At 41.5% G+C, this 12,309-nt stretch overlaps 1 protein-coding gene across 1 annotated transcript in view; it reads right to left on the bottom strand.

Annotated features, from left to right (window-relative positions):
- Positions 1-12,309, bottom strand: part of ptchd4 (patched domain containing 4) — a 259,640-nt gene that overhangs the window by 89,435 nt on the left and 157,896 nt on the right. The gene's annotated exons all lie outside the window — the stretch shown is intronic.

Genomic DNA, 12,309 nt, shown 5'->3' with positions numbered 1-12,309 from the left:
GGATACTATTTGTTGTGATCTTGGCACTAGTGTGTTTTACACGGTGGCACCATTTGTTGGGGCTTAAGCCTTAACACGCGCCTGACCTCGTAATAGAGCTCCAATTAAAGTATCAAATTGGCTGTCTGAAATAATTAATAATTATTATAATAACTATAATAATTATTTTAAATCATGTGAGTTAATTTACATTAAATCACCTTGTGGGGCACCATTCCCATAAAGGGAAAATGATAGCCAGTCAAAAATATCAGTCTCATAAAGTTCACTAAACTATCAATTTGGAATTTTGAGGATTAAAGTAATAACAATTACCAAATTTAATAGTGAAGCCTGAAGGATTTTGGAGTTCTTGACACAGCAGAGGTTGACTATTCATTCACCCTTGTGCAACATTAAACAAACAGCAGGTATGATTCCAAAAAAATTATATTCATTCATAAAGTAAGCAAGCAAAGCAAAACCAATCAATTCAGAGGATGTTTAGTTGCATGCAAAATATTGTCTGTGAACAGAATTAGCAAACTAAACACTTAGCTTTGGTGAAGCCAACTAACCAATGACCTAACTGCAAACTATCACAACAATGACTCAATAAACAGCATTAAATCACATACAACAAGTTATACAGTCTTGCTTAGCCTGTACAGTTGTGATAAAGCTATGCCCAATTGTTACATTACTGGTCCTTGAATGGATGAAAGAAAGAGTCGCTTTGTGGTGTGCTGCTTTTGTTAGCAAATGCAGTCTTTGTTGTGTCCTTTTTTCCCAAAGGTGCAGATCTGACGAAGCTGGTCGCTCGGGGTCCTTGCAGAGTTAGACGCTGGGGTGCTAACTCACTTGGTTCTCCTTGTTGCTGGAAAGTTAGTTGCAAACCTTGTGCTTGCACCTTTAACTTGTCTGGTTCAGGTTAAGAGAGTCTGTGGGCAATTGCCCTCCCTTTAGTGGTTTGGGGCAATGGCCTTTGAGATGGTCAGAGCCCAGGAAGAAAAGAGGTCTGTCTGGGCCGGCCAAAGGCCCAGGAGCCAGAGGTGGTGTGAGCTGGTCGACAGCTCAGGAGCAAGAGGAAGACTGTCTCAAGAGAGCAGACCTTCTACAGTTTGCTAGTGACATCACAGAGTCACAGTCACTGTAAAAGTCCTGTCCAATCAAGTTTGACGACTGGTCTCAATGAGGTGAGAAATAGCTCTCTTTGTCTGAAGAACAAAGAGCATGCAGAGAAGAAAAGCCTTCACATGTCCAGTTTAGATTTTAACAAATGACAAATCGTCTGTGGTCCTGTGAATCCCAACAAGTACATATAGAGACATACATGTATGCATGCACGCACACACACACGGAGGGGAACAAGATCGTTTATAAAATCTCATAGGGTGGCATCAGGTAAGGGAAGAGTTAATCCTAAAAGATCTTTTAGTTATTCAGCTGCAGCACGCCAGTTGTTTATACAAGCCTCACCAGCACCATTATTTCTAGCAGTTGACATCTCTAAATACATGACATCCAGGAAAGTCAGGGCCCAGTGTCTGGCAGAGAGAGAATGGGGAGGTTTCCTTTGTAACACAATTAACTTTTTGGCAGCTGTCAAGCCAGCTAGCACAGTGTGCTTTAGGAGTCAGATCATTTAATAACAGGATGGGGATTGTCACTGGGATGGTTACTGATACTAGGTGAGATAGCTTGGCTGCTACTTCAGTCCAGAAGTGTGAGACTGGAGGGCAGTTTCACATCATATGCAGAAAAGTGCCTGAGGCCTTCATAGTACAAAGGTTACATAAGGGATCATTTATCAACTTTACTGAGTGGAGTCTGCCAGGGGTCAAATATGTTCTGTGTATGTAGTTAAAGTGGATCTGTTGATGGTCCAGGTGGTGGGAGGCCTCCCTAATATTCGCCCAAACATCCACTCAATTGAAATCAGGAAGCCTCCAGGATGAAGTGATATAAAATGGATACAATACCCGTTTTTAATTTGCGTAGCAAATAACTTAAAGAGAGGGTGAGTGGGTAAAGATTGTCGCCAAGGAACACCATGTGCCTGTAGAGACGATCTAAGCTGCAGGTAGAAAAAAACCTGGATGCAGGCAAATTATACACATCCCTAATGTTTTGAAAGGAGCATAGTCCCGAGTCAAAAAAGAAATATTGCTGTTACTCCAAGGAGAGGATGAAATGGATCTTCCTCCTATTAACAGGCCCTTGTTATTAAGAATCTGTGTGAATGTGTTCCATTTGCAGGAGATCTTACATTGTGATTCAGCTGCGTGCCATGTCTGAATGAGATGAGAAACTATCAGACGTAGATGACACTGTTTATTAGATATACTGGCAAAAAGAACCTCCTGCAAATTCCGTGGTTTTGCGCCATTTTTCTCCAGCTTACACCAGGAAACTGATACATTCGAGTCATGCCATACAAGTAGCGGTCTGAGTTAGGGATGGGAGTTGATAACATTTTATTGGAGCTGGGGGAGCGACACTGCAGGCAGCAGAAATATTCGGTCCACTGCTATCATCTAAAATGGAACAAATGAAAGAATATTTGTACAGCATTTGTTTTCATCTATGTCAAATAATGTTACAGAATCTGTCATTGAATGCGTTGTGGTATCGTTAACATGGGACAGGACATACGTACCGTCACTGGCACTGCTCTACTGAGACTTTGCTGCAGCTGCACTCGTTGACTGGAGATTGTCGAACACATGGCACTCTTGATATTTAATGCCATGCGACCCTTGCATGTAATTACGGTGCTGCATAAATTGCACGTCGCGCTGTTAGAGTCTTTTTTGGTAAAGTGAAGCCACGCTTTCGACCGCTTCTGTCTCTCTGCCATTACAGCTTCTTTGTTGTTGAACATGCTGCTGACTGACGAGCGTGACGTGTGTCATCGACGTAAAGATTCGGCGTAAAGAAAAGAATCGATAAGGGAATTGTTAAGCATAAAGGCTAATGGTGTCAATGAATTGAACCAGTTGGAACTGGTTCTTAACAGGAACCGGTTCTCGATTCCCATCCCTAGTATGAGTACAAATGACCAGAAACAAAATCTAAAGTTGGGTACTGATAAACCACCATTCGCATTCCCTCTTTGTGTAGTGGTTAGTTTCAAACCTGGGCACATTCTGTACCAGTATCGTGAGATACTAGAGTGAATTTTGTTCCAATAATTGATAGGAGAGAGAGGGATAATTGAGCTGATGAAATTTATTCTGGGTAAAATGTTAATTTTGACAATAGAGACACGGGCTCAGAGAGAATTGGGAAAATTAATCCATCTGTCTAAATATGCCTTAACTTTATTCAATATTTCTGAATTATTGTGTGTAACAATGTATGGTATTCTGAGATACTTAAAGTCTTGGACAACAGAAATGTTGGCTGGATATTGCACAGCCTTAGTTGAATTATTAAGGAAAGAGGACTTGGTCCAGTTAATCTTAAAGCCAGAAAGAAAGCTAAATTCCTCACAAATAGACAACAGGAAAAGTCTGTAGTGGCTTTTCCATGAACACCAAAACATCATCGGCATATAATGCCAGGTGATGGTGGGTATCACAAACTGATATAGGATGTATATTGGTGGACTGACGCATCATTTGAGCAAGGGGCTCAAAAAGCGCAAAGAGCGCTGGCCTTAGGGGGCAGCTCTGTCGGGAGGATCTAGTGACTGGGAACAGTGCAGAGGACAGTTGGCCAGTAAGCACTAGGGCTGAGGAATTCTAATACAGATCCTTAACCATAAGAGTAAAACTCGCACCGAAACCTATTTTTTCCAGCACAGCCTAAAAGAAAGACCATTCCAGTCTGTTGAAGGCTTTCATAGCGTCGAGGGATAGCACTGCAGTTAGAGTTGTTTTGTTTACTGCAGCATCAGTTATATGGAGGAGTTGTCTGACATTATTCGCAGCTAGCCTCGTCTTTATAAACCTGTCTGGTCGCAGTTAATTAATGATGGCATATGATTCTGAATGCGACAGGCTAGCACTTGTGCATATATTTTCAGATCCGAGTTTAATAAACTGAGTGGCCTACAGCTGGCACATTCTGTCGGATCCTTATATTTCGTATAGACGCTATAGGGCTATATTGACGTCTCTCGAAAAGCTGCCTTTGTCTATAGAAGTTGTTATCATGTTTAGTGGCAACAGGCTCAACTCATCCCAGAATGTCACATATAACTCTGGAGGTATCCCGTTGAATCCTGGCTACTTATTTCTTTGCATGTCAAGAGCAGCCGCCTTAAGTTCCTCTAAAGATATGGGAACATCCAGTTGCGTAGTCAGTCGCTGCCAGATGTGGCAAGTCTAGCTGCCCACAAAAATTGTTGCACCTATCTCTATCGAATTGTATCTCTGATTGGTATAATTTTAATTTTTTTTTAATTTTATATACTTTATTAATCCCCATTGGAGTAAAAAGTGTGAAAGGTTTCATTCACTTGCTTGGGATCAGTTGTGACTTTGCCTGTCAAAGATCTAATAGAGGGGATATCCGCAAAATGCTCGCTGGTCCTTATTTTCAAAGCCAAAAGGTGTCTGGGTCTAGATCCTTGAAAATAATAATGCTGTATGGTCCTATGTATTAAGAATTCTGAATACTGCTTTAAAATATTATTTATTATTTATTATTTATCAGCATTGCACTTGACAATAAGCTCAATTTTTTTTTAAAGATATTTTTTAGGGCATTTTTTGCCTTTAATTGATAGGATAGTGAAGTGTGAAAGGGGGAGAGAGAGAGGAAGAGACATGCAGCAAAGGGCCACAGGCTGGAGTTGAACCCGGGCCGCTGCGGCAACAGCCTTGTACATGGGGCGCCTGCTCTACCACTAAGCCACCGACACCCCATAAGCTCAATTTTGTCCAACACACAACCGACATCCACAAAAGACTATCTGCCATCCGTAAACTCAAAGGACTTCATGTTGCACCCTCCTCCTGTTACTGTATCAGAGCATTATCCAGTCCTTTCTATTGTACTGTTCCACCTGCTTCTTCAACATCCTGTCTGTCAAAAACCACTCCAAACTCATATCCATAACTAACAAGGCTAGCAAGATAATCGGTCTCCCCACACCCAGCCTCACAGACATGAACACAAAGGCCATTGCACACATCGCATTCTCAATAGAACAGGACACTACCCACCCACTCAACCACCACCTCATCCCACTACCCTCCGGACATAGATACAGGACAATGCACTGCAGGAAGGCTCTTCTATCCAGAAGTCTAATCCCGTCAGCCATAGCGGCATTGAACAAGAGATCCCGCAAGAAACTGAGGTGAAGTCTGTAATGTTATTTCTGTCCCTGTCCAAAAGTCCTGTGCAATGTGCGTATGTGTATGTGCAATGATGTCTGTTCTGTTCTGTATGTCGGTCAAACTGTTGTGGTGCTGTGGAAAAGAATTTCCCCTCTGGGACAATAAAGTCTAAAGTCTAAAGTCTTATTTCCTTTGTAGTGTGGTCACATGTAATTCAATTTGTTTGGAGTACTTATTTTTGTAAAGTCAGTTCCAGCCTAGCAAAGTCTGCCTCCAAAGTTTGCAACTTAGCTGATCTAGCCTTACACAAATTTGAGGAAAAACGGATGGCGTTGCTTCTTATGAACCCTTTAACCGCAACCCATAATATTCTGGGGTCACCTACCGAGCCTACATTAAAGTTCAAAAATTCCTCTAGCTGGGACAAAAACTCTGCTTTATCAATTTCATTCCTTAACAAGGTGGCGTTTAAGCGCCACCTAGCGGCACGCTTGGATAAGCAGCCTATAGTTGCACAGCAAAACACCCCCTTATGGTCTGAAAAGGCGATAGGTTATAAAACAACATCATCAATTTTCTGGGAAAGATGTGGCAAAGTAAAATGAAAATCTATCCTAGCACATGATTTATGCCTGGCTGAGAAAAAGGAGTAACCTTCACCGTGGGGCTGAAAGAACACCACATATCTACGAGTCCAAGACTCGCCCAGGATTGCAGAGAAGCAGTTGCAAGCTCCTGATCCTCAGAGGCAGTCATGCTTGATCGTTCATCTGTGTGCCATACTGCATTCACATCAGCTCCCACAATGAAAGAGCACTCAGATAATTCTAACATCCTCTGTGTAAGCATGTCATAAAAAATCTTACCGAATTTGTTTGGGCATATGGGGAGATAAGAGGTACCTTCCTCCAGTTCTATCTTAGCAATCGTAATTCTACCTGTGGTGTCATAGAGGAAGCAATAGTTTGGTAAAGCCTGTTTGCCATACAAGCAGAGTCCTTGCTTAACAAGTGCGTTTCTTGTAGAAGAGCCAGGTCAATTTTCCGACAACGCATCAAAGTCAGGACACTGGTCCTCTTATGTGGAGCATTTAACCCCTCACAGTTCCAAACCAAAATACTCAAATCATCCATCGTGTTGTATTGATTTCAAAGTAATCCACAATGTACCTGATAATAAAACACAGTACCAGTAGCCATGATGACCTGACTCACTGACACGAGCAATAGAAAATGAGAAGATTTTTCCCTTAATTAGTAATCTAAACCTCCATTCGCATTCCCCAGAATATGACAAGAACAAAGACATTAAATTCCCCCAGAATTTCCACAGATGGTACCAGATAAATAGTTACAAAACACATACAGCACAAAAATAAACAAGTCCCAAAATAATGAAACATTCTTACGCTGCTCCGTGACCTGGTATGGATATGGGGCTCAAACTCAAACTAAGATCAAACTCTAAGTTTCAACCCAACATTTTAATAAACTGAACCATTGGGAACAGGCTGATTAAGTGAACATCATCTAGCAGAAATACCGGTGAGCTCAAGGTTCAGAGAAAGGATATGGTGTTTACCTTATGTGGTGAACAGAGAACACATTTTACCAACGTAGCTTGTGGTCATGTAACTGATAAGTTAACTTACATGAGTATCAATGTCCATTGCAGAATATCTCAGTGATACACAGCTTAATCAGCAAGCAATAAGGTTGGGGAAAAAGTTCCAAGCACGTCAGATGGAGTGTGGACCGTCATTCAGGAAAATAAAGGTGGTCTATGTCCATACAAAGCAAAACGTTAAACGAAAAAGAGCGGCTGTTGATCTTCCGTTAATGAACATTACGATGTCCTCACCACTCCGGGCTTACAGTGGCTAGCTAGCCGTTGGGTAACCAGATACCTGAGCGTACAAGCAGTTTTGATGCCTCAATCAGACCTAGGAGTATGGGGAATATATGCCCACCTCAGTTCAGAAGTAAAAGAGAGCTTAGTCGCACAAGCTGACACAATGGCAGCAGGCGATGTCATGTCCCAAAAATAAAACAAAAATAAAAATAAAGATATAGTCCGAAAAGACTATGTGAGTCCTATGCTAAAGTGGGCTCGGCTAATATTAGCCAAATAGCGACGAAACGTAACATTAAACAAAACACAAGAAGACAAACATGACACTTCAAACCAGTCAAAAGTAACTTAACATTATATTAACAGACCAGTGCTATGGCAGAGATTCCGGGCTGTAATGTGAATTAGACCAGGGATTGTATTGAATTATTCAGCTCTAAGAGACCGTGGTTAGTTGATAGCTTAATGCAACAGCTTGGGCTCTGGTTCATTGCTCCCAGCCAAAGAAGAGCCTGCAAAGTCGGGAGGGAGGTGATGAAATCGTCTGCCTTTTCTGGAGTCTGGAAAATCTCCATTTTACCAGCTGCTTTGACTTTCAGTGTGATGGGACAGAGCAGAAAGAACTCCACTCCTTAAGCTCGGGCTGTGTTCATGGCTTGGGAAAAGGCTTGTCGTCGCTTGACAGTGTGGCTACTGTAGTCCGGTGAGAAACGGGCCGTCTGTCCATCCAGTATGACAGGGGTTTTCTTTGCGGCACGGATGATGTGCTGGGGGATAGTGAACTGGAAAACAGTGAAAATTAGGGTGCAAGGGCCAGTTTTATTCTACTTGTTGTCACTGTACACACGATGGGCATGCATGATCTCACCCTGTAGGTTGCCAGGTTGGATCTGGACATTACATCTCCGACTCCGGTCTTCCATGTCAGCTGCTGAAGTTGGTTGTAGCATGTTTCCAGGTAGCCACGTTGTTTCTCAAGCACAGCCTCCGCTATGGACTTCATGTTGGACATTCCCCTTGTCTTTACAGTGAGGCCTGACTCAAATTTCTTGCTTGAATCAGTCATGGCACCTTTTAAGATGAGTAATTCAGCCAGATGAAAAGAGCAAAAGTTGTCACAACGGTAGATATTAACAAAAATGGCAACGCTGGGTTGAGCAGATTTGATCTAAGCTGCCATCTTGTCCAGCTGATCACGTGACTCCCTCTCAAGGTGTTCTTGAGGTATTGGGTGGACAAGAATGGAATGGAAGGACGTACATATAAGTACATGTTGGGATTCACAGGAGACTTGTCTTTTGTTAAAATCTAAACTGGACATGTGAAGGCTTTTCTTTTCTGCATGCTCTTTGTTCTTCAAACAAAGAGAGCTATTTGACACCCATCTCCAGGATGTCCCACCTCAAAACTTGATTGGACAGGACTTTTACAGTGACATGTAACTCTGTGTCTGTAGAAGGTCTGCTCCCTTCAGACAGTCTTTCTCTTACTCTGGAGCTGCCAAGCAGCTCACATCTCTTTTCTGCTGAGCCTTGAACAGCCCAGGTGCTCTCTTGCTCGTGAGATGCCGAGCAGCTCCCACCACCTCTGACCAACTCAGAGGCCATTGCCCCAAACCACTAAAGGGAGGGCAATTGCTCATAGACTCTCTTTTTTCTGGACCACGATTTGCCCAGCTCAAGGCAGAGGCAAACCTGAACCAGAGAAGTTAGATTTGCAAGCACAAGGTTTGCAACTAGCTTTCCAGCAACAAGGAGAACCAAGTTGAGTTAACACACAGCATCTAACTCTGCAAAGACCCTGAGTGACCAGCCTCCTCAGAGTTTCACCTTTGGAACAAAGGACACTACAAAGATTGCATCTGGAACCACAGCTATTTCCAGCTTTCCTCTGACAGCTAACAAAGCAGCAGACCACCAAAGCGACTCTTTCTTCCATCCATTCAAGGATCGGTAACATAACAACTGGGCATAGTTTTATCACAGCTTTACAGGCTAAGCAAGACTGTTTAACTTGTTGTATGTGATTTAATGCTGTTTACTGAGTAATTGTTGTGATTGTTTGCAGTTAGGTCATTGATTGGTTGTCTTTGCCAAAGCTAAGTGTGTTTGCCAATGCTGTTCACAGACAGATTCTTACACAGAACTAAACAATCTCTGCATGAATCCAGACCGTTTGCAACACATATCCCATTCACATAGACTCATTAACAAATAGGCTTTCAACAGAGCTACACCCAAAGAGGCAACTCAGTGTTCCCGCTTCTTTTCCTTTGTCTTTGTCCTGACCACATGGTCAGACAAGACCTCCCCCAATTTGAAGCCAGCTTTGATTCGGTCACTTGTAGTTCTTTGTTATCAGCCATTTTGTTTTGTAGGCCAAACGGCCCTTTGATCACCACACCTGCCTTTGTTTCTCTCTCTCTCTCTCTCTCTCTCTCTCTCTCTCTCTCTCTCTCTCTCTCTCACTCACTCACTCACTCACTCACTCACTCACTCACACACACACATACACACCAAGGATGTATATAGTTTGTTAGTTAGAATTTGTTTGTTTGGTTTTGCTTTGCTACTTTATGAATAAATATAATTTTGGAATCATACCTGCTGTCTGTTTAATGTTGCACAAGGGTGAATGAATAATAACCTCTGCTGCATTAAGAACTCCGAAATCCTTCAGGCTTCACTATTAAATTTGGTTATGGTATTACTTTAATTCTTTATCAAAATTCCAAATTAATAGCTTAGCATACTTTATGAGACTGATATCTTTAACTGGCTATCTTTTTCCCTTTCTGGGAATGGTGCCCCACGAGGTGATTTAATGTTAATTAAGTCACATTATTTAACATAATTATTAATTATTATTAATAATGAGGCCTAATATTGTTGTTCCCAACATAATTGGTGCCTCCGCGTGACACCTAGAAATGTTCATCCCTACATAATTGGTGCCTCCATGTGATGCCCTAATTTATGTTCCCTACATAATTGGTGCCTCTGTGTGACGCCTAATTTATGTTCCCAACATACATATTGACAGAAAGATGAATGTACCTATGGACAACCTGAAAACAACATTATCATTCTAATTTTTTTCCAGATGACAAATTTCACATAACTGTCAAGAAAAACCCACATCTATCAACAGGAGTCTGAAATAACATGAGAAAACATTGCTGTCACTCTCTCAACTTTGATGTGAAATGACTTTACAAGCAGTTAGTTACATGCAGCACAGAAAATACCACAACAGACCAAAACATAGAGTCACAGGAAGTATGTTGCACAGTGAACAAAATGTAGGGCTTTTTTCTGTTGATACATTAAATATGCAGAGCTCACCACTCTTTGATGCCAAATTTAGCATTGTTGAGACAGGAACTTTTGAGACCCCACTTCCTGCTGAATGTTCCATTAAAAAATGGATTAGCCCCCAACACACCTGTTCATTGACTCTTATCTATAAATGTGGCTCTCATCGTAGTCATTATTCACACACTTACATAGATAGCAAATCAGTTTACCAGAGTGGTATGTGTGCTGCCAAACTGGGTTACTTTCTATTTGACTAGGTGCAAAAAATGGTTCAGGTGGCTTGTGATAACTCTACAGAGAAAGATCTGCAATACAGTGGACCTTTTTAACAGCAGAAAGACACAATCCACACACCTCAAAATGTTTACATCTTAAAACCTTAGAGCCCAAACTGTGTCTCTTCCTATTTGAAAATTGTGCTCTTTTCATTGATGATATCAATCTTATAATGATCAGCTGTTTTTATGTTGTTGTTGTTTACTTTGTTTTTGTTATTATTTATTGCCCCATGTTGTGCCAGAGAAACAAATGTCTCCTTTAAACAGCTGGATTTATTAAGTTTCTCACCAGAAATTACACTTTACAGGATTGCACTGAACACATCACAAGAGTTTTAATTTACCTTCGCCCAATTCTCATTTTTACTAGATAGAGCTTAAATTAATCATAATGTAACTCAAAGCAACGGCCGTCAGTTAGTTCCAGCCACCGGCTGCTAACAGCTAACAGCTGAGCAGCTCTCCTCCTGCTAATTTCATCGTGGATTTATTGTTACCAATGTGACATTATCAGGGAAACAATAAGGCACGTCTTTGGATGTGATGATTTACTGCATCCTTTTGTTCTGAAGGTGTCCCAGGGAAACTCTCTGTCCATCCCAAACACATTTTCTATTGTCACTGGGATGCTGGGACACTGGCTGCCACTAATCATCTCATCACACAACAGTGAGATCACAGAGCCCATATCTCAAACAGTCTTAATTCTTCTTTTAACTGCTCATCAATTTAACTTTGTGGCCATTAGTCTGAAGCCCTGCTTTTTAGCCTGCACAAAACTGATGTGACACAACAGAAAGACATCAGCCACTGCCATCAGTAAATGTCACCTTATCTCCGGTGCATCCCTTTTGGTATTTATTGTGTATCACTGTTCACTAGTGATGGCAGAATGAAGCCTCATGAAGCATTTTCTTTATTTTGTGAGCCCAGAAGATGGCGCTTTTTGTTCAACAAAAGGTTTAAAACACACTGAATTGCCATTCTTTGAGCCTCTCTCTTTAAACCAAGAGTGCCATCTAGTGGGCTCAGAAATTAAAGAAAATGCTTCATGAGGCTTCATTTGGCCATCACTACTGTTCACCTTCCACCAACTGTTGGTTATTTTAGCCAAAGAGGTTACAATAATAAGAAAAGACGCTAACCTCCTTTTTGCACAGCAGCCACAAGAGGGCGGACATACACCGCAGCTGCAAAGTAAAAACATAAAACATCAGTTATGTCTACCATGGATAAACAAAAGAAGCTTTCCTTAATTACTGCTGAAATTATCAGAGTAGGTATCCATCATCTTACCAAAGATTGTGCTGAATTTACAGATCCCTGAGGCATTCTTGGGATATCTTGTTCACAAAAATAGGACAGATGGACAGATGGACAGACAACATAATAACATATGCCTTAGGAGGCATAAAAATTAGCATAAAAATTAAAAGTAGCCAGACCGAGCAAGTAAGAGGGAGTTGGCGTTTAATAATGTTTCATGGTAAATACTGTAATACTGACACCAGCATGCAGAGAGCATACTGGCCAAGTGGCAGCTGAGAGCTTTATTTGCAAACGTATTTGTCAGCAACAATTGTCATTTAAGTT

Source organism: Epinephelus lanceolatus, chromosome 13 (genome assembly GCF_041903045.1).
Source record: "Epinephelus lanceolatus isolate andai-2023 chromosome 13, ASM4190304v1, whole genome shotgun sequence".
Lineage (NCBI taxonomy): Eukaryota > Metazoa > Chordata > Actinopteri > Perciformes > Serranidae > Epinephelus > Epinephelus lanceolatus.
Note: the sequence above shows the minus strand (reverse complement) of the source record. Positions and strands in the feature narration are given on the sequence as shown.